Consider the following 26,642-nt stretch of genomic DNA (forward strand, 5'->3'; position numbering starts at 1 on the left):
TTTCGTAGATTTTCACGGGTACAGGAATGCAGGTTTTGGTGTCCTCGGGTGTCTTCCCGTGTAAAAGTTGGGGTGTCTAGGCGACGTTTCGACGAGGTCTCACTCGTCATCTTCAGGCTGGTGCTTTCGGCTTCTTGTTACTGGAACAGAGCAGGATCTCAGTGTTTGAGTTCCTATAAATACTGTTGAGGAGGTGTGGTGTATAGCCTCCAATGTTCTGGGCAGAGAGGAGGTTCCCAGGCTAGTGTGCCTTTTCTTCTTTTGTTCCTTAATTACTTGAGGGATATCTTGAGTGATTTCTTGAGTGATTTCCTGAATCCCACTTAGGTGGGTCATTAGGTGTGGATTAGTTGCTAAAGCCTTCGTGTCTTGAACTCTTGAACTTTGTGAAGAGTTTTTCTGAGAAGATGGCTGTACTGCCAAGCCAGAGCACAACCAAGTGCAGTACAGCCATCTTCTCAGAAAAACTCTTCACAAAGTTCAAGAGTTCAAGACACGAAGGCTTTAGCAACTAATCCACACCTAATGACCCACCTAAGTGGGATTCAGGAAATCACTCAAGAAATCACTCAAGATATCCCTCAAGTAATTAAGGAACAAAAGAAGAAAAGGCACACTAGCCTGGGAACCTCCTCTCTGCCCAGAACATTGGAGGCTATACACCACACCTCCTCAACAGTATTTATAGGAACTCAAACACTGAGATCCTGCTCTGTTCCAGTAACAAGAAGCCGAAAGCACCAGCCTGAAGATGACGAGTGAGACCTCGTCGAAACGTCGCCTAGACACCCCAACTTTTACACGGGAAGACACCCGAGGACACCAAAACCTGCATCTGAAAAGTATATATATATTTTTTAAAAAAAGATGGGCCTGGAGCTGGATTCAGCAGGCTCTTCTTATGATAGCGAAATTAAACCTCAATTTTTTTTAGGTAGAAGACCTCTAAATATCATCCACTGGTAGTGATGAGCCATGGGAGAAATGCTGTAGTCTTGCTTGTGGGTTTCCCAGCACTTGGACACTGTGGGGAAGAGGAATCAGGGCCTAGATAGGCCTTCGTCTGATCCAACATGGCTGTTCTTACCTGGCCTAGCTCTTTTGGAGATGCTAAACCCACCTTGCCAACAAAGGTCCGTATAGTAAAAGCTATGGTTTTCCCAGTAGTGATGTATGGAAGTGAGAGCTGGACCATCAAGAAGGCTGATCACCGAAGAATGGATGCTTTTGAATTATGCTGCTGGAGGAGACTCTTGAGAGTCCCATGGACTGCAAGAAGATCCAACCTCTCCATTCTGAAGGAAATCAGCCCTGAGTGTTCACTAGAAGGACAGATCGTGCAGCTGAGGCTCCAATACTTTGGCCACCTCATGAGAAGAGAAGACTCACTGGAAAAGACCCTGATGTTGGGAAAGATGGAGGGCACAAGGAGAAGGGGACGACAGAGGACGAGTTGGTTGGACAGTGCTCTCGAAGCTACAAACATGAGTTTGACCAAACTGTGGGAGGCAGTGGAAGACAGAAGTGCCTGGTGTGCTCTGGTCCATGGGGTCACAAAGAGTCGGACATGACTAAACAACTAAACAACAACAAACCCATCTCTGGCCTGTACCACTTCATACTGCAGGCGGGCGATTGAACAAATGAATGCTTCTCCATCTCCGTAATTCTCTCTGCATAAAAAGCTAGCTCTTAGGAGAAAGAATCCTGACCTCATTTTCTTCCCAACCTGACAGTTTCTGACCTGCAGCAGTCTTGGTGATTTGTTGTTGTTTTGGTGTGGAGGAACATTCATTCAAGTGAGATCCTTGGCAGCCTGCAACATTTACATGGCCTTCTCCATTTGCCAAATGTTCACCCAATATTTGATATCTGCATTTGACATCTGATGTTTGAAATCAATATCTGGTAGCATTTAACAACACTTGACAGTTGGCAAGCAGCAGCGTTTAGTGCACGGCACTGTTTACTGATTCGCAATGGGATTTGAAACTTGACAGTACTTGACAGCTGACAGTTTATCCGATTACGAATTTGACGCCTACCGAAATCATAACAATCAAGAGGTGCCAATGTATTTAAGGCTGCAATCTTGTGTGTGGTGGATTACCTGGGAAGTAAGTCCTATTGAACCTAATGGGGCTTACTTCCGAGTAGACACACGAATGTCTCGGAAGACAAAAAACTCGCTAGACGAAAGGGTTTTTCGTTTTCTGAGGTGCTTCGCAAGACGGATTTCCCTGTGGGCTTGCTTCGCAAGACGAAAGGTCTTGCGCCTTTTTTTTTTTAAACTGCCAATGCATTCCTATGGGAAACCGTCAATACACATTGGTGCTTCGCAAGACGAAAAAACTCGTAGAACGAAAAACCTCGCAGAACGAATTAATTTCGTCTTGGGAGGCACCACTGTACCAGGCTTGCACTGCATCACACTTAGCCTTGAGGTAGAATTTAAATTTGAATGTTGCATTCAACATTTGAATGTCAAGCTAAAAAATTTTCATTGCATTGTAAGGGGTTGGACTAGATGATCCTTGGGGTCCCTTCCAAATGCAAAATTCTATGAGTTGGCAAGATTTTGAACATTCAAAAGATATACCAGTACCCAGGTGGCATTCTACTGATGAGTCCCATCAGCACAACAAGTTCTGCTTGCAAAAGCAGGACCTCCCTCTCTCCTTCTCCCACATGCAACCTCTCCAGAGAGCAATTGCGGTGTAATGATTAGAGTGCTGGACCTGGAAAACCAGGGTTCAAATTCCCACTTGGTGTCAGGCTTCAGGGAATTGGCTTCCTGTTAGTATTCCTGGTCCATGATTGCAGTCATGGGATTTTTGTCTATCACATGACGGTGTATGTTTGACTCCACAAAGTGGGAAATGACAGAGACAGGATGTTTGTGTTACTGTGTTCCGTAAGTGGGACTATTGTCCTTTGTTCTCTTTCTTTGCTGTCTGATGCTAGAGAGAGAGGGAGCCATGTTGCAGTGCTCCGAGTGTCTTTATATGTAAATAAAGTAGATTAGCCAAAATGCTGAGTTGCTGAGGTCTGTTACGCAAGCTGTGAAGACTCTGCGGATCCCTAAGTGTGCTGATGTCTGTTGGCATCGGTCGCTGTGATGTTCAGGCATCACGAACGAGCTCCTGGACAATTGACCAGGAGGGAGGGAATATGCCAGTTGGGCATGTGTCTCTGCCAGGGTTCTACTCGAGAGAAGGATGAGCTCCTGACACTTCCTTCCCTGTGGCAGTAGATAAGCAGAACAAAGACAAGGGAGTCTTCCTACCAGTTAGAAACTTTAATAATCACAGTAGGAGAACAAAGAACCCATCTCCTAGAAATGGCGGTGCTCCCAATTAAGGGCTCCACCCCTTATGTCCTTATTATTCCACGTCACTTCTACGTCTTGTAATCTGAGCTTGTCCCCTCTGTGCTTTGTGTGCTTTCTGTTCTGCCACTTTCTCAGCTCTTCTTGACCTTGGGAAGAGCGGATGAATGCTGTCCAGAGACCATGAATCTGTTAACCCTCTCCCTCCCAGTGTTTCTTCTCCTAGCTGTTCCCCATCCAGTATTTCCCAGCTTCTGCCTTCTGAACTGTGTCCCTTTGCAAACAACTGTTCCAAATCTATACTGTCCTCCTGCTCCTGGGAAGATTAAGGATCAGGATCAGGGGGAGGGGGTGGCTCCCACCATTCCTGCTCAGTGCAGCCCTCCTCAGCCCGTTCCCTGACACTTGGCCATGATTATCACTGGGTGTCCTTGGGGCAGTTGCCACCTCTCAGACTAACCTACCTCAAAGCTTTGGGATCTGAGACACCAACTTCTATAGATGATTGAGGCGCCCCATTGCAACATCCTGATGTTGAGCACATGACATCACAAGGAGCCAGAGGGCAGAGCTGAATGCCTTCTGAACATTGAGGCCCCCCCCAAAAAAATAATTGGGGGGGGGAAGTGCCTCAGTTCCCAAGAGCTGGCGCCTATGTTTGGGATTAAATGAGGAGGGGGAAGAATCACGTCCAACACCTTAACCTCATTGGAGTAAAAGGTGGGTAATATAAATGCCATAAACAAATAAATCTGTTCCAGAGAATTTGAGGAATCCTTAGAGGCTATTTATGTAGGAGAGCGAGAGAATGTTCTGCTGCCCAAGCAGAAATCCCTGTTCTGAAGGAACATTTGCCTTAGCACTCGTATGTTGAGTTCCACCCACGGTCTGGAGACATACTCTGATATTACGGCAATAGAGGGACAAACTAAACAGCTGAGAGAGTGAACAAAATTGCTACTTCGCATGTGGGAAAGATGGGGCAGGGAGAGGCTTTCTTTATTAGTCGAACACTTTGCACGCATCCCTCCTAATCTCTACTCCTAATTGTGGCAAATCCTTCTTATATTAGCTTCCTAATGCATTAGACAATGCCCGAGTCTAGCCTTCCTCCTGGGATGTTAGCGCTCCATCAGTGTTTGGAATTACTTATGAAATAACTCTGCTATTTAACAGAGATTAAAGTGAAGCCTGGCAGGGATCATGAGCATGTTCGTATTATCATAAACAGATCCCTTTCTGGAAAGACGGTGAACTTTGAAGAGGAGCATTATGTCAATAACATGGCAAGACCCGCCAAGGGTCTTTTCAACGCCAGTCTGTGTAGATTGTGGGGGGTGGCAGTTGGCTCAGCTTCAGCACTTTGTAATTTAAGGACAGGATTATGTGTCCAGAAACGCTCCCGAGCAATTAACGGAACTGCTCTTTAGGGAAGGCTCAGTGTACTCTGCTAAATATGCTGGAAATTATCCACAATCCCTTAAGGCTTCTGCTGGAACAAAAGCCAGATTTAGATCCCAAACTTAATAACGTACGGTAGGATAAATCTTACGGCCGCTTGACAGCAAGATCTCTCACCTCTTTGCCTTAAGTTAACATCCATCCAACTGCATAAGTTTCTATTAGCACATGACTCGAGTACGGGGGATTAGAAGTGAAACATTTAGTTTAATTCTTCTTTGCCCTGCTGGTGAGAAACGCCATGGGGGTCTAGATGGACAAGCCAAGGCTTTGTCGTTGGCCTCAGCATATGCCTAGAACAATCAGACAGACTGAATGGGTCTCACCAAGAAACCAAACAGGGGTGCCATCTCAGGATTGTGGGTGTCCGCCACTGTAACGTGGATGTGTGACCTGCATGTGTTTTGGAGGAGGGGGGCTTGTCCAAAAATGTGACTGACATCATGCAACATGTGTGTGACCCCCACTCGACCTCACTGAAAGGAAAGTAGAGCAATACGTTTGGCACCAGTTAGGCTGCAGGAGTTGCCAGAAAGAGGTGTACAGTGGTACCTCAGGTTAAGAACTTGATTCATTCTGGAGGTCCGTTCTTAACCTGAATCTGTTCTTAACCTGAGGTACCACTTTAGCTAATGGGGTCTCCCGCTGCCGCTGCACCTCCGGCGCATGATTTCTGTTCTCAGCCTGAAGCAAAGTTCTTAACCCAAGGTACTATTTCTGAGTTAGCGGAGTCTGTAACCTGAAGCGTCTGTAACCCGAAGTACCACTGTACAAGGTTGCTATCCAACTGTCTCCACTCTGGATTTGTGGAGGGTTTGCTCCTTAGCTTTTTCTTCTCCTGAAGATATCCCACAAGGCATTAGGAGTTTAGGGTCAGAGTTTTCCTTCTCCTGTGTGGGTTGCCTTCCCAGGCTGATGATCCCTATCTGTACCTTGCTGCCAGTGTACACATTCTAAATCTGACAATTTCATTTTCTCATTTTTCCAAGTTTAGTTCACCACATTTACATGCATTTTTAAAGTCCTTAGGAAAATTCATCAGAATTAATTTCTCCTAACACACCTTTGGGGGGGGCTGCAAAGCAATGTCCCCTAATAAAATGCATCATTTGAGCATTTTTTGATGCATGCTTTACCCTAACACAAGGGATGTGGGTGGCGCTGTGGGTTAAACCACAGAGCCTAGGACTTGCCGATCAGAAGGTTGGCGGTTCGAATCCCTGCGACGGGGTGAGCTCCTGTTGCTTAGTCCCTGCTCCTGCCAACCTAGCAGTTCGAAGGCACGTCAAAGTGCAAGTAGATAAATAGGTACCGCTCTGGCGGGAAGGTAAATGGCATTTCTGTGCGCCGCTCTGGTTTGCCAGAAGCGGCTTAGTCATGCTGGCCACATGACCCGGAAGCTGTACACCGGCTCCCTCGGCCAATAAAGCGAGGTGAGTGCTGCAACCCCAGAGTCGGCCACGACTGGACCTAATGGTCAGGGGTCCTTTTACCTTACCCTAACACAAGCCTTTTCATACACACGACTTACTTAGAGAAGTGCATTGCAAAATTCAGAAATGTGCACATTTGGAGCGAATGCATTTTGTGTATCATTTCATAAACTGCAGATTAGGTAAATGTGCCTCTGGATGCAAACTCCTAGAACCAAGCAGCTGAAGAAAGGACAATTCAGGCAGTAAGAAGCAAGGCAGACAGAAGTCATCGCCACGAGCAGCACTGGTCGATTCCATATTTCCAGTATTGGGAAAAATATTTGCTCTAAGGCTTACAAATCCTGCCGGACTTTCTGTTTACATGTGTATCTAATACACCGCATGGCTAAGGACAGGACAGGAGGACGATGCTCAAATAACCAGCTACATACTGCAGAAGGCTTTGGGTTGCCTTCTTTCATCTACGCCTCAACAAACCTCAAGCTCTCCTCTCCTGGGGTGCTGCTTGTTCACCTCCTACGTGACCCTGCTGAATTTCCTTTGCACGCACCTTTGGGGGGGTGTTCCTTCAACAAGATTTGCTGGCTCTCAGATCTCTGCATGCAATTCCGAGAGACATCCTGTGCGTGGGCACATATTTGCTTCTCCCGATGTCCAAACATGCTTCTTGGAATGGAAAGATTTGTAGATCACACGGTGCTGCCTCCGAGTCTCCGTGCCGTTCACAACATGTTGTCCCTATACAAAAGGAAGATTTAGTCCACTGACGTCAAATGCCACTCCGAAGTCTGTTCAATAGAATCGTCAGGTACGTGGATGACAGGCACTATATTAATAATGCTAATCAGAGAATTAATGAATAATTGGAAAGTGGGGATGGGTGGAAGGCCAAAAACATAAATCCCATAAAGATAGAGAATTACTCCCAGCGTACATAAGAGAAACAGAGGGAGGAGGTTAACTTTCCCATGTGATGTGCCATTTTCAGTGCTGGGTCTGAACCACACTGAGTCAATGATTATCTGATCTTCCACCGGACAGAAAATTAAGACCTTCCTGGCAGACCTTGAAGGATGCCGCATGCTTGTTTTGAGAATAGCTACGTGCAAGACAGGTCTTCTTCCATATATTTTATGCCATTGCTGCCTGTATTTTTCTTGATTCATTCAGCTTGGAGACAGATCCCATTGGCTTCCCTTGTTCCGATTGCCATCCCAGACCCTGAAGGTGCCGGATGAGCTGAATTAAGTGGCACTTCTTCCCGTGGTCCCCTTGTGATGGAGATTGCTCCACTATAAACTAGGGCAAACTTATCTTGCACTATTTCATGCGGTGACCTTTAGAGCAGACAGCCCCCAAATGATTTTCAGTCAGTGCTCTCTGGGCTTGATTTAGAAGTCCATTCTGAAGGTAAAAAGGCCAGCGCATGGAGCCAAGTCATTATTTTGCACTTCTACCCAAATCGGGCAGATAACAAATACCAAAGTAGGTCACTTGCTGTGTGAAGTTTGTGCTGAGCGACACAGGCAGCGTTAACTTGCAACAGAGGAATGAAATAAAATACAATGGGGGGGGGGGAGAAGATGAGCAAGAAGAACGAAGGAGGCGGGGAAATATCAGTCCTAACCGTGATTTTATGCAGAGTTTATGTTTTGACATGCCATTTCAAAAGTAGAGTTGGGTTTGTATGTATCCTAGGGTTGCCATGGGACGTGGGTGGTGCTGTGGGTTAAGCCACAGAGCCTAGGACTTGCTGATCAGAAGGTTGGTGGTTCGAATCCCCACGACGGGATGAACTCCCGTTGCTCGGTCCCTGCTTCTGCCAACCTAGCAGTTCGAAAGCACAGTGCAAGTAGATAAATAGCTACCGCCAAGATCCCACCCTTGTTCAAAGAACGAGAATGTTTTTAATATTCTGTTGGGAGCCACCCAGAGTGGCTGGGTAAACCCAGCCAGATAGGCAGGGTATAAATATTTTTTTTAATTATTATTATTATTATTATTATTATTATTATTATTATTATTATTAAAGTCTCCTGTGAGAATTACTGTTTCTTAAATGGTGTCTCTTCCCATCTTCTAATCTATTTCTCTTCATATACTTTCTGGAGGTATACAAACACAGCTGTCTTCCACTGTGCTTAATGAGCATTACCTTTCTGCAAAATTCCCAGATATTTCAAATAAGGCATGTCAACAAATGCACCTCGACTCAAGAATTTCAAAGCCTCAGAGAGCCGTGCATGTTCTTCTGTGCAATGGCGGACAGGGGTGGGGCACAGCGAGCTAGCAATCAGGTTCCCCCTCCAAAATCAAGTCCTACATTCCCTACCTGAATCAAAGCCACTCTCGAAGGATGTTTTCTTCTGCCGACTGTACTTGAAATCTACTTGAAATTGAACCAGTGAGCCCAGCGGTGCAGGCAAGAAATAAGCTCTTAATAATACAAGAAGCAGAGCGGCTGTGTGCTCTCACAGTTAGATAAAGGTTAGCACCATGGAAAGTGTCATGGTGTATCACAGCATCGTTGATGCTTACGAGTCAGACTTGAATTTTGGGGCCTTCCTGCGGTGTTACTGCTCAGACAAATGCCTATTACTGTTTTCCCTTCTCCTCCATCTCCCTGGCCTTCATTGCATGTTTGTTATTTTAACCAGCAGCATTGCTTCCTCTCCCAGCCGACCGCCTCATAATAACAGATGGGTTCATTGGTGAACGTACCAGCCTTCAATTTTTCTGAGCTGCTGCCTCCCTTTCATCCTCCTTCCTCTAAAGTATGCTCCAAAGTCAGAGTAACCATAAAGCGGTCAGTGTTAGACTAGGACAAGAGCAGTGGCGTAGCGTGGGGGGTGCAGGGGGGGCGGCCGCACCGGGCGGAACATCTGGGGGTTAGGGTTAGGGGCGCAAATCCACAGGTTAGGGGGTGCAAATCCACGGGTTAGGGGGCGCAAATTACTTGCCTTGCCCCGGATGCTGACAACCCACGCTACGCCACTGGACAAGAGAGACCAGAGTTCAAATCTCTATTGGCCATGAAGCTCACCAAGTGACCTTGGACTGCTCACCGACTAACAGCCTAATTTAATACCCTCCAGCATTCCTCAAATGAAAATAAGGAACATTTCTCATTTTCCCCACCCCCAACTGACACTCACTGACCTCTTATTTTTGGTGTCCCACCCCCCACAGAACATTTCCTATCAGAAGACACAGCACACATGCCTTCCACTGTCCTGGAAAAACAACAACCCCTAATCCTGATTTTATTTTATTCTCTGGTAGATTTACAAAAAGAAAAAAAAACACACACCAAGAAAGCAGAGCAGCACTGGAAGGAGAAATAGAGTCATTTCAGGATCAGATCAGAAGCTTTTGTAATTGGCTTTTGTAATTCCGGGACTGTCCCTGGAAAATTGGGACACTTGGGGGGATGTGATTTACCTCACAGGATTTACCTCACTGAGAGTGATATGAATAAGGGCAGGGCCATGTTCTCCACCTTGAGCTCCTTCGAGGAAAATTGGGATATACCGTAAATGCAATAATAAATACATTAGATAAATACAACTTGCTAAATGAGGAAGGATATCATGATAAGCCAGTAGGCTTAGATTTCCCTGATGAAAGGCCTTGCAATCTTGAAACCAGAGATAGGTAAATCTGTGGGGTTTTTTTGTTTGTTTGTTTCTCTTAGTCTCTCCTTCTTCCAATCTTAAATTCAATTCTCCAGATTGCCACACCACTGAGCAATCTGTCCTCATGAAAATTCACCAGGATTTTAGAGCAAATTTCTCCTAATATACACCATCATATATGTAATTTTGTCTTAGACTTGAGAGGTAAAGGTAAAGGACCACAGGACTGTTAAGTCCAGTCAAAGGCAACTATGGGGTGCAGCGCTCATCTCGCCTTTCAGGCCAAGGGAGCTGGCATTTGTCCACAGACAGCTTTCTAGGTCATGTGGCCAGCATGACTAAACCACATCTGGCATAACGAGACACCGTGATGGAAACCAGAGTGCATGGAAACGCCGTTTACCTTCCCACTGCAGCGGTACCTATTTATCTACTTGAGCTGGTTTGCTTTCAAACTGCTAGGTTGGCAGGAGCTGGGACAGAGCAATGGGAGCTCAACCTGTCATGCAGATTCAAACCAACAACCTTCTGATAGGCAAGCTTGAGAGTCTCAGTGGTTAAGACAACAGCGCCACCTGTGACTTGGGAGGAACCTCGGTTCTCGAATGTAATCTGTTCCGAAAAACCGTTCAACTTCCGAAATGTTTGAAAACCAAGGCGCAAAGGACTGGCTGCAAATGCAATTGAGAAAATCGAAAAACACACAGCGGAAGCTATTCGACTTCTGAGGCGTGTTCAAAAATGGAAGCCATGACTCCCAGATTTGGGGCGTTTGGTTTCTGAAATGTTTGGCAATGGAGATGTTTGAGAACCAAGGTACCACTGTACCTTGAAATTACACAATGCCAGAGAACTTTCACCTGAGTTCATAGCACTGGGTCCATAACTCAGCAACAAAATTATAAATTATGAGGGAATCTGTTCCCCTCTCACTATCCTCAATCCATGTATAAGGGGTACAGGTTTCTGTTTGGACTGGGGATCTGAGATACCTGCTCTAGGTGACTCCCCCCCTTCTCTGGTAGCCATTATGCTCTGGCACCCGCAGTACATTTATCGAGATATGAACAACAAAATCTCGCTTTTTTTAAGAACCCAAAAAGCAATATGGTTTCTGAGGCTCCAAAGTGACAGAGAGTTCTGACTTCAAAACTACTTTGTTGTGCAGGATATTTCTCCAGGTAGCTCATTAACAATTCTGTGAGGAAAAGTCGATGCTGGCCAATCTGTTCCCAACTGTTAGCTTGTTCCTTTAGAGAACAGCAGTTGAGGGAAATCACTGTTTATTTGTATGTGACAGCCATTCTGCCAAAAATAAAAAAAACAACATAGAAGAAGGACGTGTTTGATTATGTAGAATTCCTGAAGGGGAGGTCCGCCTTCCCCATCCACAACATCTTCTATCAAAATCAGATGCCAGTCAAAAGCAACACTCATGTCTCCAAGGTCCCATTGGCCGTGATAGATGGATATTTTAACAGCATTAGAGTGAGCACTTGGCAAGATGATGGCATGTTTGTTGAGAGCATCTTCAAGGCTCTCTTAATCTGAGTAGATTAAGGTAAACCAAGGCCAAGATTCTTTTCATAATGTATTTAAACAGCACCTATTTGTGGTGTGTTATAATGGCTCCAAAACAAAGGCCAATTTTGCACACCTTGGAGTGAATCAGCCATACATCATGTATATAAAGAGCCAGAAAGGGGAGAAATGAAGGAAAGCTCAGGGGACAAGGAGACAATCTGAGTCTTGGTTGCCCTTTTGCTATGACAGATTTATTGGCCCTCAGACAATTTTCCAAGATGAAGACCATTCCAATCCAACCCAATCCAAATAACTTTATTGTACTAGCCATTGGCCATGGCAAATCTGAATCAAAAATAAATACAAGGGAAAGGGGTGCCGCGCCGCAAATAGTGGCTCTATTTAGATCTCTGTGTCTCCCTAACATTTCACTGCTATATGGCCCAGGGTCTTCTTCCTGACCTTTTTGTCCACCAAAGCAAAAAGGGTGACTTTATGAGTCATTGAAGTGTTTGCATCGCTAAGAAGGCATAGGATCTTCTCTCCCGGAGAGAGACATCTTTCCAATACGGACATTAAGGTGAGAAATTGCCTCCTGGGTCCAGTGTATAGTAGGCAATATAGTAAATAGTGCAAGATGTCTTCCACCCATGGTTGCCCACATATTCAGTCTATCTTCATATGGCAAAGGTAAAGGGACCCCTGACCATTAGGTCCAGTCATGGCCGACTCTGGGGTTGTGGCGCTCATCTCGCTTTATTGGCTGAGGGAGCCAGCGTACAGTTTCCGGGTCATGTGGCCAGCATGACCACGCCGCTTCTGGAGAACCAGAGCAGTGCACGGAAATGCCGTTTACCTTCCCGCCGGAGTGGTACCTATTTATCTACTTGATGTCGCAGGGATTCGAACCCCCGACTTTCTGATCGGCATGTCCTAGGCTCTGTGGTTTAACCCACAGTGCCACCCATGTCCCCATCTTTGTATGGTACCCGCTTATAATAATTAATAATAATTTATTATTTATACCCCGCCCATCTGGCTGGGTTTCCCCAGCCAATCTGGGTGGCTCCCAGCAGAATATTTAAAACACGATAAAACATCAAACATTAAAAACTTCCCTAAACAGGGCTGCCTTCAGCTGTGTTCTAAAAGTCAGATAGTTGTTTATTTCCTTGACATCTGTTAAGTCGTCCTTCAAGGATGGCGGAGGGCATAGCTCAAGATGAAGACCAGATATGAACCAAAATAAGCCACTGATTCTTGTGAACATTGCATATATAGTGTTCTCTCTGTCGGTTTCTGGCATCTTCTTATAGGACGGGGAAATACCCCCTTTTCAATTTGCTGCCAGTCCATGTAGACAATACTGAACTAGATGGAGCATCATTCTGTTTCGGTATAAGGCAGCTTCCTATGTTCCAGACATATTTTTTTACAACTCTCTAGTAAAGGTAAAGGTACCCCTGACCATTAGGTCTGGTCGTGACCGACTCTGGAGTTGCAGCGCTCATCTTGCTTTATTGGCCAAGGGAGTCGGCGTACAGCTTCTGGGTCATGTGGCCAGCATGACTAAGCCGCTTCTGGTGAACCAGAGCAGTGCACGGAAACACCGTTTACCTTCCTGCCGGAGCGGTACCTATTTATCTACTTGCACTTTGACATGCTTTCGAACTGCTAGGTGGGCAGAAGCTGGGACCGAGCAACGGGAGCTCACCCCGTCACTGGGATTCGAACCGCTGAGCTTCTGATCGTCAAGTCCTAGGCTCTGTGGTTTAACCCACAGTGCCATCTGCATCCCAGAACTCTCTAGAGACCTCCATAAATGATCATGATAGGTTGGCTTTTTTCTTCCCCCTGCTGTAAACTCAACTGTAATCTAAAAGCATAGACCTGCAGTATATCCAAGGTATTGTAACTGGAAATTTGCCACATCCCTATTTTATATGTTTGATTTTCTGCAAATGAATTGGCCATATATATTTGATGGCTTTTGATTAGAACATCACTGAAACATGTAGGAAAAGCCCCCTGTGTATTATGAAAAGGGTATTGAAGAACAGGTTAAGAAAGCATATAAAGCTGGCAGATAGTGCAGTAAAGATCATAAAGAGGTTATAGCTATGTAAAGAGCCTGAGAAAACTGGTTTTATAGTCATTAGGGAAATGATAACATAACCTCCCCAAAAGCGCACACCTTTAATTACTTAGTATGCAGCGCAAGCTGGGTTACAGCTTGAGAGTTTGATTTATTTTCATGTTTGCCAGAATATACCCCCCTCCCTGCTTTTATCATGAACGATTTGGCAGGATGCACTCTTCTTGAAATCAAGAAAGCTTTCGTTTTAAACACAAATTTCTAGCCCTCATGATGTGTAGCATTTAAGCTGCAGTCCTACACCTACATTCTTGGGAGCAAGCCTCATTGAACTCAGGGGAATTGACTTCTGAGTAGATCTGTATAGAATTTCTATGTTAATGTGTATGTTATCCTTGGAGAATCAGTGGCCTGCAAACCTTGTTTAGTAGTACTCTGAGGTTATAGTCTCAAACTCACTTAGTAAGGAAAAAGCCCCATCATCAGAGAGGACTAGCTTTTAAATACAGTGGTACCTTGGTTCCCAAACACCAAAAACCTGGAGGTAAGTGTTCCAGTTTTCGAACCTTTTTCAGAATCCGAATGTCCAATGCAGTTGTTGGCTATTGTTTCCGGGGCACCTGCACCAATCAGAAGCTTCGCCTTGGTTTTCAAACATTTCAGAAGTCAAACGGACTTCCGGAATGGATTATGTTTCACGCTTTTGTTTTTGCTATTTATTTTGCATCTTTGTTTTGGAGGCTTTTTCAGTTAATTTGTTTTTGTGACTGCGTGGAACCCAGTTCAGCTACTGATTGATTGACTGATTGCATGACTGCAGGAAAGGATAAAAGCCCTCCATCCAAACAATGACTATCATCAGTGTAGGTAAGAAAAAACAATAATTTTAATTTTTATCATCTACAATACTGCCTTATTTATTTTATCGTACAGTACATTGATTATTGCTTTTATTTTATGGATCAATGGTTTTGCTAGATAGTAAAATTCATGTTAAATTGCTGTTTTAGGGGTTGTTTTTAAAAGTCTGGAACAGAGTCATCCATTGTGCATTACTTTTTATGGGAAAGAACGCCTTGGTTTTGGAACGCTTTGGAACTACCAAAGGCCTTCTCAGTAGTGGCACCTGCCCTGTGGAACGCCCTCCCACCAGATGTCAAAGAAATAAACAACTATCTGACTTTTAGAAGACATCTGAAGGCAGCCTTGTTTAGGGAAGCTTTTAATATTTGGTGAATTATTTTATTTTAATATTTTGCTGGAAGCTGCCCAAATTTATACCCCTCCAGATGGGCGGGGTATAAATTTATTATTATTATTATTATTATTATTATTAAATGGACTTTCGGAATGGATTAAGTTTGAGAACCAAGGTACCACTGTATATATGTTAGGAGTGAGCTGTTAGCCAGGGTTTTCCCTCAGTTACTTCAACCTGTTCCTTCTATCTACTTACAGCTAATTCATATTTACGTTTGGGAACTGGTTTAGGGACAGGAGCTGTTTAGTTTCTGGTGTTTAATGGAATCAGTACCGTTCTGAATACTGTATTGTAGAATATCAGAGAAGGCTTGAAAATCTACCTCCTTTAGAAGCAACAATTTCTGTCATGTTCACAGAGATACAATTTCTAATTCAGTAAATAATTTCAAGGATGGATATGTCCAAAGGCACTTCCTCTCTAGTTACTGAATTCTCTTGGCGTCTTTTACACTTTTGCTCCCCCTCCCTCTCAAGCCTTAAGGTGTTGTCAGCTATAAATCTACAATCACTCAGCTAGGTTGTGAATATGAAATATGGACTGTCGGCACTCAGGAGTCTGTTTCTGCATTTCTGAACATTTGCAATGGGACTTTCAACATTCTCATATGATAGTCCTTTTTAAAAAAACAAACTTTCACTAGGTTGAATGTTCCTAATCTGTTCAAAATTTTGTGAACAATGACATCCATGTGTGAATGATGACATTTCTAGATTAATTTCATGAACACTTGAAAATAGATATAAATTTCTCACTTTTCCGTAATCACCAGTTGGATAATTCTGGCAGAAATGGAAACAGGAGCAGAAATTGCTGGTGTTTGCTTGTTCATCCCATGTCCAGAATGGAAATAAATTTTGAGAATGGAATTAAAATATACTGTTGTTGTGTTGTTGTTGTTGTTGTTGTTGTTGTTGTTGTTGTCAGTCCACAAACAATACATAATCAATTATTTCCCCCTTCCCATTTAAATTCTGTTTCCTTTGCATGAATGGTGTGGAATAACATAGTCAATTACACAAAGCCGTTCCACTTCTGAATGGGATGGTGTTGTGGTCAAATCACGTGGCCTCCAAACACAGTGGGGGGTTGGTGAAGCCCCGTGTCATGGCCCGCGGATGGCCAATTCAGTCAGCCGGGGGAGCGCGGCTTACCCCCTTTTAAACTGCAGTGCTGCAAGGGGATCTCCCTCTTGTTCTGGCTTCCGCCGATCTCCTCCTGCATTGTTGGAGTGGCTTCTGCTGCAGAGCGACCCATTGATCCTCCGCTGGACTCATGCGAACCTCTAAGTTTGTATTGTGTGCTTGTGTGTGAGCAGTAGTTGGGGAGGGATCGGTACGGTGTCCACATGTTGTTATTCAACATAAAGGGGAGGCCTTGGGGTCTTGACACACAATTAATTGCATAAAGGTAAAGGACCCCTAGGGATGCGGGTGGTTAAACCACAGAGCCTAGGACTTGCCGATCAGAAGGTTGGCGGTTCGAATCCCCACAACGGGGTGAGCTCCCATTTCTCGGTCCCTGCTCCCACCAACCTAGCATTTCGACTGGGAACGGTTATGGACCATTGGTATGAAATTTATGGCATGTAATGCCTTAAGAGAAAATATTATGAAAATGATATATAGATGGTACATGACACCAGTCAAGCTGGCTAAAATCTATCATTTGCCCGATAATAAATGTTGGAAATGTAAAGAAACTGAAGGCACATTCTTCCACCTTTGGTGGACGTGCCCAAGGATTAAAACCTTCTGGGAAATGATCTATAATGAAATGAAAAGGGTGTTTAAATACACCTTCCCGAAGAGGCCTTTCTCCTGGGCATGGTCGGCCAACAGGTGCGAAAGAAGGATAGAACTTTTTTTATGTATGCCACAACAGCAGCAAGAGTACTCATTGCACAGCATTGGAAGACACAAGAGCTACCCACTCTGGAAGAATGGCAGATGAAAGTGATGGACTATATGGAATTGGCCGAAATGACTGGCAGAATCAGAGACCAGGGAGAAGAGACGGTGGAAGAAGATTGGAAGAAATTTAAAGATTATCTACAGAAATACTATAAGATCAACGAATGTTAGAATGACATCAGATTGAATGTAAAAGGTTATTAGTAAAAAAGTTGTAAAATTAAAAGGTTCAATATTTCAAGATACCAAGGAGATTAAGATATATTAAGATACTAAAGTTAAGATAAAGATCAGTTAAGATAGAGGGAAGGGATTTGCTGATTAAATATATGATTTGGAATACAGTGAAGGGAGGTGTGAGGAAGTCGGGGAAATAAGTAAATGCAAGAAATATTATGAAGATGGAACTGTTTTTATTACTTCTTTTTCTTTTTCTTCTTTTTCGATGCTTTTTGTTGTTTTGTGCTTTTGTAATTTTGTATTTTTCTGTTTTTTCCGTTGTTTTTTTGTCTTGTTTTTTGTGTAAAAAACTTAATAAAATATTATTTTAAAAAAATGAGTTGGGAGGGAGCTCAGCATCTTTAACTGGACCAAACTTTCTTTTAGATCAGCAAAGTGCTTGGCAGAAATACATGCCTTAAAATATTTATTTTTATTTACTTGAACAAGCAACTATTGCTGAGACATTTTATTCTGAATCTGCTACACAGAGCCAGACAGAGGATGAAGACAGGTGGGTGTCCTGCTCCCCGCCCCCCAGCATAAATCCTGGCTACACCCATGCAAACATCCTGTTGAAATTATTGTTATGTACTGAAGTTCTCACCCTGGGCCAGCAGGGGGATACTGTAGATAGTTTTCACTCAGGTCCACGTCAGTTATTTTAGGCGGGAAACCCTGGGTTGTTGTTGCTACAATGTTGACAGCCGGCTGCCTATAAAAGCAGGCTGGCTGAGCTGTTTGCTGTTCAGTTCTGTTCCAGCTTACAAAATAAAGAGCTGCTTTGGAGAAATCGCTGTGTCGTCTGCCATGTCTACCCACTATTCAACAATTATGTTTGAAATTCTCTGAATTATTGTTGTTTTCTTAACAGTGCAGACACATTGACCCTGATTAAGTAGGATTAACTTACATTTCACAACTTCTAAATGCCTCACATATCAAATCATGGAGCTGGAAAAGACCACTGTTATATTGATCATTGCAAAATGTTGCCCGTCGCTGAACATTAAGGCCATTTCATTTGATACGTGGCATCAAAAGGTTGCTACAAGGCATCTTTTCAGGCAAAAACGATCTGAGTCCAAAATACATACAGGCTCCTCCCCAGATTTTAAGCAGTGCTGAAACTCTGATCATGTAGCATGATTCTTAAGCTGGATGGCATCACTCTCCTGACATCTAGGGAAGAAGCAGTAGCCAAGGAAAATCATGGTTCTGAATAGGATTTCTAAAAGTACAGATTCTTAAAACCTGGGCTTTGGGGTAGGACAGGGATGGGGAAAATCTTCACACCACCGAAAGAGTTTCATGGGGTGGGGGACCCCCTATACTTTGTAAAAGGAGAATATTTGATGTACCTCTTCATCCTTGCGTGATGAGATCAAGACACATTAAGCTAAAATCTTATCCAGCATCAAACATCAAACCACCGGACCACACCAAAATTGCAGAGAAATGTTAGCTGGTGGGATCTCCTCCCACATCAAAAACGGTCATGAGAATCAGGCATAAACTTGGCAAAGTGGAAGGAAAAGCCTATAGAGGAGTATCAGGGTCTGAGGGGAGGCAATATTTTAAGTCATGTTTTTAATTTGGGATCTGCACTATCTACCCTTCCCTAAATTAGAATTAGAATTAGAATTAGAATTAGAATTAGAAATTTATTTGTCATTGTCCGTATATACACAGTATACACAACAACGAAAATCAAAACACCCACCCAAAGACCGGGTTCACATACACATTTGCACGTACCTCCAACACTCTCATCCCATTCAGACATAATCTATAAAACATACATAATCCAGAATATAACATGACCTATTAAAGGCATAACATAACCTAAACCCTATCTCATTCCTTCCTACTCCCTGCTTGCTATTTCTTACAACTGGCCCTGAGATCATTATTTAGTGCAATCAGAGCTCTTGGATAGAAACTATTTAGAAGACGTGTGGTTCGTGTTTTCATTGTCCTATATCTTCTGCCCGAAGGCAACAGTTCAAAAAAGTTGTGAGCAGGATGGGTAGGATCTCTCAGGATATTGTGTGACTTCTTCAAAGTGCGAGACGTGAAGATCTCATCCAGGGTTGGTAGCTGGAGCCCAATAACATTCTGGGCAATTTTAGTTATTCTCAGTAAAGCTTTTTTATCCGTTTCAGAGCTGCTTCCATACCACGATAATAAACTATAGGTTAAGACACTCTCGATGGTACTGTGATAATAGGACAGGAGTAGGTGCTGAGATAGATTCAGTCCCCTGAGCATTCTCAGGAAATACAACCTCCCCTGCACCTTCCTCACAACCATGTTAATATTTGCAGTCCATGAGAGGTCCTCAGAGATATAAATGCCCAGGTATTTAAAACTACCAACCCTCTCCACCTCCTCGCCATTTATGTGCAATGGTAAAAATACACTTTTCTTTCTCCTAAAATCAACTATGAGTTCTTTGGTTTTTTTGGTGTTAAGCATAAGATTGTTTTCTTTACACCATTGAATTAACCCCTGTACTTCTTTCCTATAAGTGATGGAATGTAAAGTTTTTGGGAAGAGCGGACTTTAAAGATACCTCTTTGCATTGGATTTGTTTCATAACTAAGGACTTTGCCTGAAAAAAGACTGGGAGTAACAACCTTGAGGGACTTTTGAGCAATTTTGACCACCCCCTGGAAATTCATATTGTGAAGTAAAAATAGTAAAGAAGAAAAGATTGGTAACAACTGAATTGATTGTCTGTTAAGCACTCAGAAGCAAATAAACTGTGGAGTTGGATGTAATGGAACTGAGGATTGGCAGGATGGACTGCAGGAAGATTTATTAGTTTAGGGGGGGGGGAAGGATGGAGAGGAGATGTGCTGGTCCCGGGGGGTTACCGTGCGGCATGGTCCGAGTCCAGTCTGAGGTCAAGGGTGTGGTATGGAGGCTGTCCGTCAAGGCTGAAGCGGGGTCCAAGGCAAGGAGCCGGGTGAGGTCAGGAAGAGCAGGACAGGGTGCCAGCAGGAACAGGCTACCAACAATGTTGCTCCCGCAACCTGGGACTGGGCTGGCTGGCTTTTATCTGCCCCGAGGCATAGGGTGAACCCGGTCGACAGGTGACTCACCTCTCCTGGCCTGGAGGTGAGCACTCCTCTTGCGAGAACTTAGTTCCCTCCACCTCTCTGCCCTGAGCCTCTGCAGCTCAGGAGAGGCTGGAGGATTACCGGACCCAGAGGCAACCTGACGGGGCTGAGAGTGGAGCCCCTGCAGGCAATGGGTCCTCCATCACCTCAGGAGCCAGAGGAGACTCAGCTGGTGCCTGCTCCTGAGGATCCGGCACAGGTGAGGACCCTTCAGGTTCAAGCCCCAGTCCTGGCTCAGCTGGTCCTGGAGGCGGGGACTCCTGCGCAGGCTGCGACTCCTCAGGTTCAGCCTCTGAATCCAATTCCCAGGCCATCATAGGAGATATGGATTTTGTTGAGATTACATCAGCCCACCCACCTCCCTTGAAGCTTGAAGCTGGGGATAAGAACAGTGAAAGGGTAAGGATGGGCCACAATGTATACCATCTTGATGGTTTCTGAGACTTTCAGACAGAGAAGACGAGATATGGATTATGTTTATTTATTAATGATTTATTGCTGAGCTGGTTGTATGTAAAATTGAGCCTTGAATTTGGTGAAATGTGAGTGGTGGGTGACACTGGGAGACTGGCTGTGTGAGAGTTGGAGAAATGTATATTATATATTTATACAATAAATAAATAAATTCTAGGGGTTTCATTTTCACCCTCTGCACGCAGCACCAATGAGGTTGAGTTGTTTATTACTGGGGCCAGATGTCAGAAAGCAACGTTCAAGGCCATGTTAGGGAGGAATGTGTACATGTTGTCTGGGAGGAAGCAAGATCTGTTTTCCCCAGGCAAAGTGTTTCTCAAGAGGTATCAGAAGGAAATGTCTCAGAACTGATGAATGACTATTACAGATAGATAAAAGAGGATTTCCTCTACTCGACTATTTTGAGGACAGGTTATAACAATGCATAAAAGCCATAGGAGAAATTGGTAACTGAACAGGGGATGTGTAGGGAGAAGAAATGAATGTATTTTGAAATGATAGTTGGAAAAAGCTGTTTTATCAGGAGCAGCAAAGCAGGGAGGAAAAATGGAAGGGACATCTGGGCGGGTGGGAAGTAAGCTTTTAAATTTGTATAGAATTTGTGTGAATTTGGTGACAATTTGTTAAAAATCATGGAAAATCAATAAAAATAACCGGTACAGGAATTTCAGGGTCTTCCCAGTCAAAAGAGGTGTTCAGCCATTATATGAATAGGGCAGGTGGTTTATGCCTTTCTTTCATTTCTTAATGGAGCAAGTAGCATTTCTTGCCACTTTGTTGGCTTCAAGACTGTAGGGCTATTTTACACCTCATAAAAAATGTTAATAAAACTACAAAAGAGAAACATTCATTGCTGTCCTTCACAGTGATGTTTTGGGTCAGTAAGAACGTCCCTTACAGTGGGGCTTCTTCCTGTAAGAAGGTGATAGGCAAATGTTGGCATGTACAGCTTGAAATGACAGAACACTACACAATGAGACCCAGTGGTACCTTGGGTTACAGACACTTCAGGTTGCAGACTCTGCTAACCTAGAAATAATACCTTGGGTTAAGAACTTTGCTTCAGGATGAGAACAGCAATCACGCGGCGGCAGGCCCCATTAGCTAAAGTGGTACCTCAGGTTAAGAGCAGTTTCAGATTAAGAACGGACCTCCAGAATGAATAAAGTTCTTAACCTGAGGTACCACTGTACTTTAAAAAAAGTTAAATGACCCTTGGACGGTTAAGTCCAGTCAAAGGCAACTATGGGGTGCCAGCGCTCATCTCACTTTCCGGGTTAGGAAGCCGGCGTTTGTCCACAGGCAACTTTCTGGGTCAGAATGACTAAACTGCTTCTGGTGCAACAAAACACCATGATGGAAACCAGAGCGCATGGAAACAATGTTTACCTTCCTGCCGCAGTGGTACCTATTTATCTACTTGCACTGGCGTGCTTTTGAACTGCTAGGTTGGCAGGAGCTGGGACTGAGCAACGGGAGCTCAACCCGTCACATGGATTCGAACCACCGACCTTCCAATCGGCAAGCCCAAGAGACTCAGTGGTTTAGACCACAGCACTACTCGCACAACACCACAAAAGACTACCCAGTGTGACTTGTCCTACATACCTTGTGACAAGATCACTCATACTCCAGCTTTGCCTTCCCAGAGGTTAATCAATAATCTCAACAATGGTAAATCACAACCTGACAAGAAGTGCATTACAGGAAACCCAGTATCAACAGGTGAAATTAGGATGCTACAGACCATTGATACTCTAGCTCAGTGTCTTCAATTCTCAGTCACAGTGGCTCTCCTGGGTTTCTGGCAGGAAACCCTACCTGGAGATGAAATCAGGGATTAAAAATGGGGCATTTTGCAAAGTCTATCTTCTACCATTGAGCTATGGCCCTAAGCTTACAGCTAGGTGACTCTTAGAACATGAGAGTCCCATGGACTGCAAGAAGATCAAATCTATCCGTTCTTTAGGAAATTAGCCCTGAGTGCTCACTGGAAGGACAGATCGTGAAGCTGAGGCTCCGTACTTTGGCCACCTCATGAGAAGAGAAGACCCTGGAAAAGACCCTGATGTTGGGAAAGATGGAGGGCACAAGGAGAAGGGGACGACAGAGGACGAGATGGTTGGATAGTGTTCTTGAAGCTACCAGCATGAGTTTAACCAAACTGCAGGAGGCAGTGGAAGACAGGAGTGCCTGGCGCCCATGGGGTTATGAAGAGTCGGACATGACTAAATGACTAAACAACAACAATGTGTGATTATATTGCTGTTGACCCTTACTTTCATTTATCTGTTTGCAGTGCTTTTTTCTGGGGGTATGCATACCCCTAAACATTTGGCCTCATTGAGGGACAGTATTTCAACAGGAGTAGGAAAATGAGAGTACCCTTAAACATTTTTTAAAGAAAAAAAGCACTGTCTGTTTGTATGAAATCCTGTGGGTTTTCTATTTAACTTTTTAGACCCATAGATCCATTGAGCTTAATGACCATGACTAACTTAGGCCTATTAATTTTGACGTGTCTACTTTGAGTAAAAACTATTTGAATGCAACCCACAGAATTTATGCACTATACTCAGCAAACACTTTCAACTTCATGAAAAATCCTAAAGGGGGGGGACACCATTTATTTTTTCTGCTGGAAACACCCTCTTTAGACATGGATTCTTATTATCAGTCTGAACAAGGCAACAATCTAAAGCAATCTTTTAGTTGACCCAAATCAATAATTTCCAACAACAATAAGCAATAGCTTGTGTGCCGAGGTTTGTTGTACTGGAAAAAGGAACATTTGTCAGGATGCAAGCATTTGGCATAGGAAAGATATTTGAGGAGTCCTTTTGCACTTTTTAAGATTAACAGATTTACTGTGGAATACGTTTTCCTTGACCACATCATCAGATACCAGAGATGCAGGCCACAAATGTTTATGCCACAATAAATCTGTTAATTTTTAAGGTACCAGAAGAGATCTGGCTGCTTTCGGAGCAACAGATACTCTCCAGAAAATATTGTTGTTTGTTTTTCCGAAATCCCACATTCCTCCACATTGTATCTCCCAGGAAAGTGCTGCCAAGGAGATTAAAAGGAGAGAGGGAATAAAGCAGATGTGGCACTAGCGGGAGTCAAATAATCAATTGCAAAGATTTTTCTATGAGCCCCTGGAAAATAAATCAGGCAGGAGGATGGATGCTGAAGAAAAGCTTATTACCTTTGGCTTTGAAATGTTCCTTCAATGATCTATCCCCTCTGCATTAGGTAAAATATGTTACACTCCCCAGTGCTCATTCAGTGCTCCTGCTATGTCTTTGAGAAGTATTGATTGATAAGAGGGCAGTAATCACAGATGTAGGATAAAGATATTGCTTCGGTGAAGCCCTGATTCAGCAAAGCACTTAACTTCCAGAATTGCCCCACTTTGCATTTCATTGACCCAGGGTAGTTCTCTGCCTAGAACTATTCACATGATGGCGTGAATTTTGCTCCGGTAAAGTCAGTAAATATCTCATCACAAAATTGCTGAATTATTGCTACACCCCCTCTCAACTAAATGTTCGATGTCTCTGTTTAGCCTGTTAACGTCGGGTGGGGTGGGGGGATAAAAACATATCTTTTCAAACAAATTGTCCTCCTTTGGCAAGACGAGAGTGACAACAAGCTCACAAAATGGTTAAATGTATGCTGTGGTAAGTTCCCACTTGGTTATTGTTCTCTGTTTTGGCATTTCTTTTAGGTCCATTGTCTGCTATTTACCTGAATGTACCATGGACAGCCTCGAAGCTACAAACATGAACCTGACCAAACTGCGGGTGGCAGTGGAAGACAGGAGTGCCTGCCGTGCTCTGGTCCATGGGGTCACGAAGAGTCGGACACGACTGAACGACTAAACAACAACAACCATGGACAGCACCTTGTGAAGTTTTGCTGCTCTATCATTAAAACAAGAAAATTCAATCCCTGTTAAGCAGGGGTAGGCAACCTAAGGCCTGTGGGCTGGATGCGGCCCAATCGCCTTCTCAATCCGGCCCATGGACGCTCTGGGAATCAGCATGTTTTTACATGAGTAGAATTTGTTCTTTCATTTAAAATACATCTCTGGGTCATTTGTGGGGCCTGATTGGTGTTTTTACATGAGTAGAATGTGTGCTTTTATTTTAAATGCATCTCTGGGTTATTTGTGGGGCATAGGAATTCATTCATTCCCCCCCCCCAAAAAAAAATAATCCAGCCCACCACATGCTCTGAGGGACAGTGGACCGGCCCATGGCTGAAAAAGGTTGCTGATCCCTGCTGTTAAGGATTGGTATTCTGGAGATACAATCACAAGTGATTCTAAAGCCGCTATGCAAATTCTCACATTTGTATTTTAAATTCAGGCTGAAATTGACTTTATATTGCATGAAGAACGGTTAGAGGTGGAAGACTATAGAATAAAAAAAGAGAGAGCAGAAGTCTAGTTCTAACCAATGAGCTATGCAAAACAATGGGAGTCAACAAAGCTTTTGTTCTCTTTCTAAATATTTGAAATATCAGGCTGATATTGACATTTTGAGAGACTGTTCCATAACGTAACTGAGGTGCCAAGACTCAAAATGCACAATCTGTGTCCTCAAATAATTCCTTACTACAGTGGTACCTCAGTTTATGAACTTATCCATTCTGGAAGTCCGTTCTTAAACCGAAACTGTTCTTAAACCCAGGCGCGCTTTTCCCTAATGAGGTCTCCTGCTGTCGGTGCCCTTCCACCATTCAGATTCCATTTTTAGACCGAGGTAAAGTTCGCAAACCAGGATTTTGTTAGGATATTGATGTTCCGTTCCACCTTAAGAACAGTCATGTGAAGTTGTTGTATGTCACATGTCTGTTTACTTCCAGCACAGCCTGCTGGGAACTTCTGTTGTGTATAGCTTTTGCTTTTGCTTCCTGTTCTTGGACGTGAGAAAGAGCAGACATGTTTTCTTTGTCCTAAACTATGCTGAATAAACTGCTTGTAAATAGGCTTTACATATGCCTCTGTCCGCCACTTCTGTTGCGTGTTATCCACTCTGCTGATTAAGGTGTGCTCAAGCTTCTGAAGGCTTCTGAAGCTGTGTGCCGCTATTTTTGATGCTGTTCTAAGGACTGGAGTTTGCCAAATGCCAGCCAGTGGGCTGGAGCCAGCTGGGGGCCTGCGAATTTCCCCCTTTCCCTTGGACACATCCCAACACTTAAACCTAGGTGCGCTTTCCCTAATGAGGCCTCCTGCTGCCGGTGCCCTTCCACCATTCGGATTCTGTTCTTAGACTGAGGTAAAGTTCACAAACCGGGACACTACTTCGAGTTTTGCGGAGTTCATAAACCGAATAGTTCTTAAATAGGGCTGTTCTTAAACCGAGGTACCACTGTAGTTGGATGGGATTTAGAACAGGGTTTCACCTGTTCTAAACACACACACACACACCCTAGAAAGCGAAACATACACACACAGAGTTTATAAATGTAATTTCCCCAGAGGAGCAAAATTTAAAACCCCAGTTGTGTGATAGACATAAAATCCAGGGCACTCCAATGCATCTCCGCAAGCCCTGTATCATTCCCACTAACAGATGCCCCATATTCCAAAAAGTGGCAGAGTTGGCAACTTGGCGCAGTTAGCAAATTTAATTACAGCATCAGATGCAATAATGGAGCAACCTTCTCAAGCTATAATTGGATCGTCACTTGGCACAAGCAACTTTGCTTGCTGTGCCATATGGGGAACTGCTGAGCAAGGTGTGGTGTATGTTTCTGCTCAATTATACAGGTCAGACCAGGGTCAAAGAAGAAGAAGATGGAAAAAAGATTCATTTCCTATTAGAAGGAGGCAGAGCCTGTGTAAAATTAAATTGTGGAGCTATTTGTCAGCAGCTGGCTGTCTTTTGCAAACCCCCAGCCACGCTCTCTTTGAAACCCAAAAGGAACACTTAAAAACATTGTTTTAATTAGGGGAAAGAGAACTCCCAATGTATCTGGTGTATCAGAATGTTCTGGGCAAGAAATCAGGAGGGATGGGGATTTGCCCCACTGTGAGGCTGTCTGGGGAGGAAATGGCAGAGAGGAGGGCAGTGGGAGGGGAAGAATAGGGAATTAATTTACATTTGATGCTGCTTTCCTCGTCAGCAGATCTTCCTTCCACTCTAGGGCTAACATTCA

The 26,642-nt window shown here is 43.9% G+C and overlaps 1 long non-coding RNA gene across 1 annotated transcript; it reads left to right on the plus strand.

The window, feature by feature from the left end:
• The first annotated feature begins 3,897 nt into the window (after window positions 1–3,897).
• LOC310671745 lies at window positions 3,898–9,783 on the plus strand. Its single transcript, XR_014508142.1, has 3 exons — window positions 3,898–4,048; window positions 6,400–7,033; window positions 9,508–9,783. It is a non-coding gene; the product is annotated as an uncharacterized lncRNA (long non-coding RNA).
• The last annotated feature ends 16,859 nt before the right edge of the window (window positions 9,784–26,642 follow it).

The sequence above is a fragment of the Podarcis tiliguerta genome (genome assembly GCF_965153285.1).
Source record: "Podarcis tiliguerta genome assembly, chromosome: 2".
Classification (NCBI taxonomy): domain Eukaryota; kingdom Metazoa; phylum Chordata; class Lepidosauria; order Squamata; family Lacertidae; genus Podarcis; species Podarcis tiliguerta.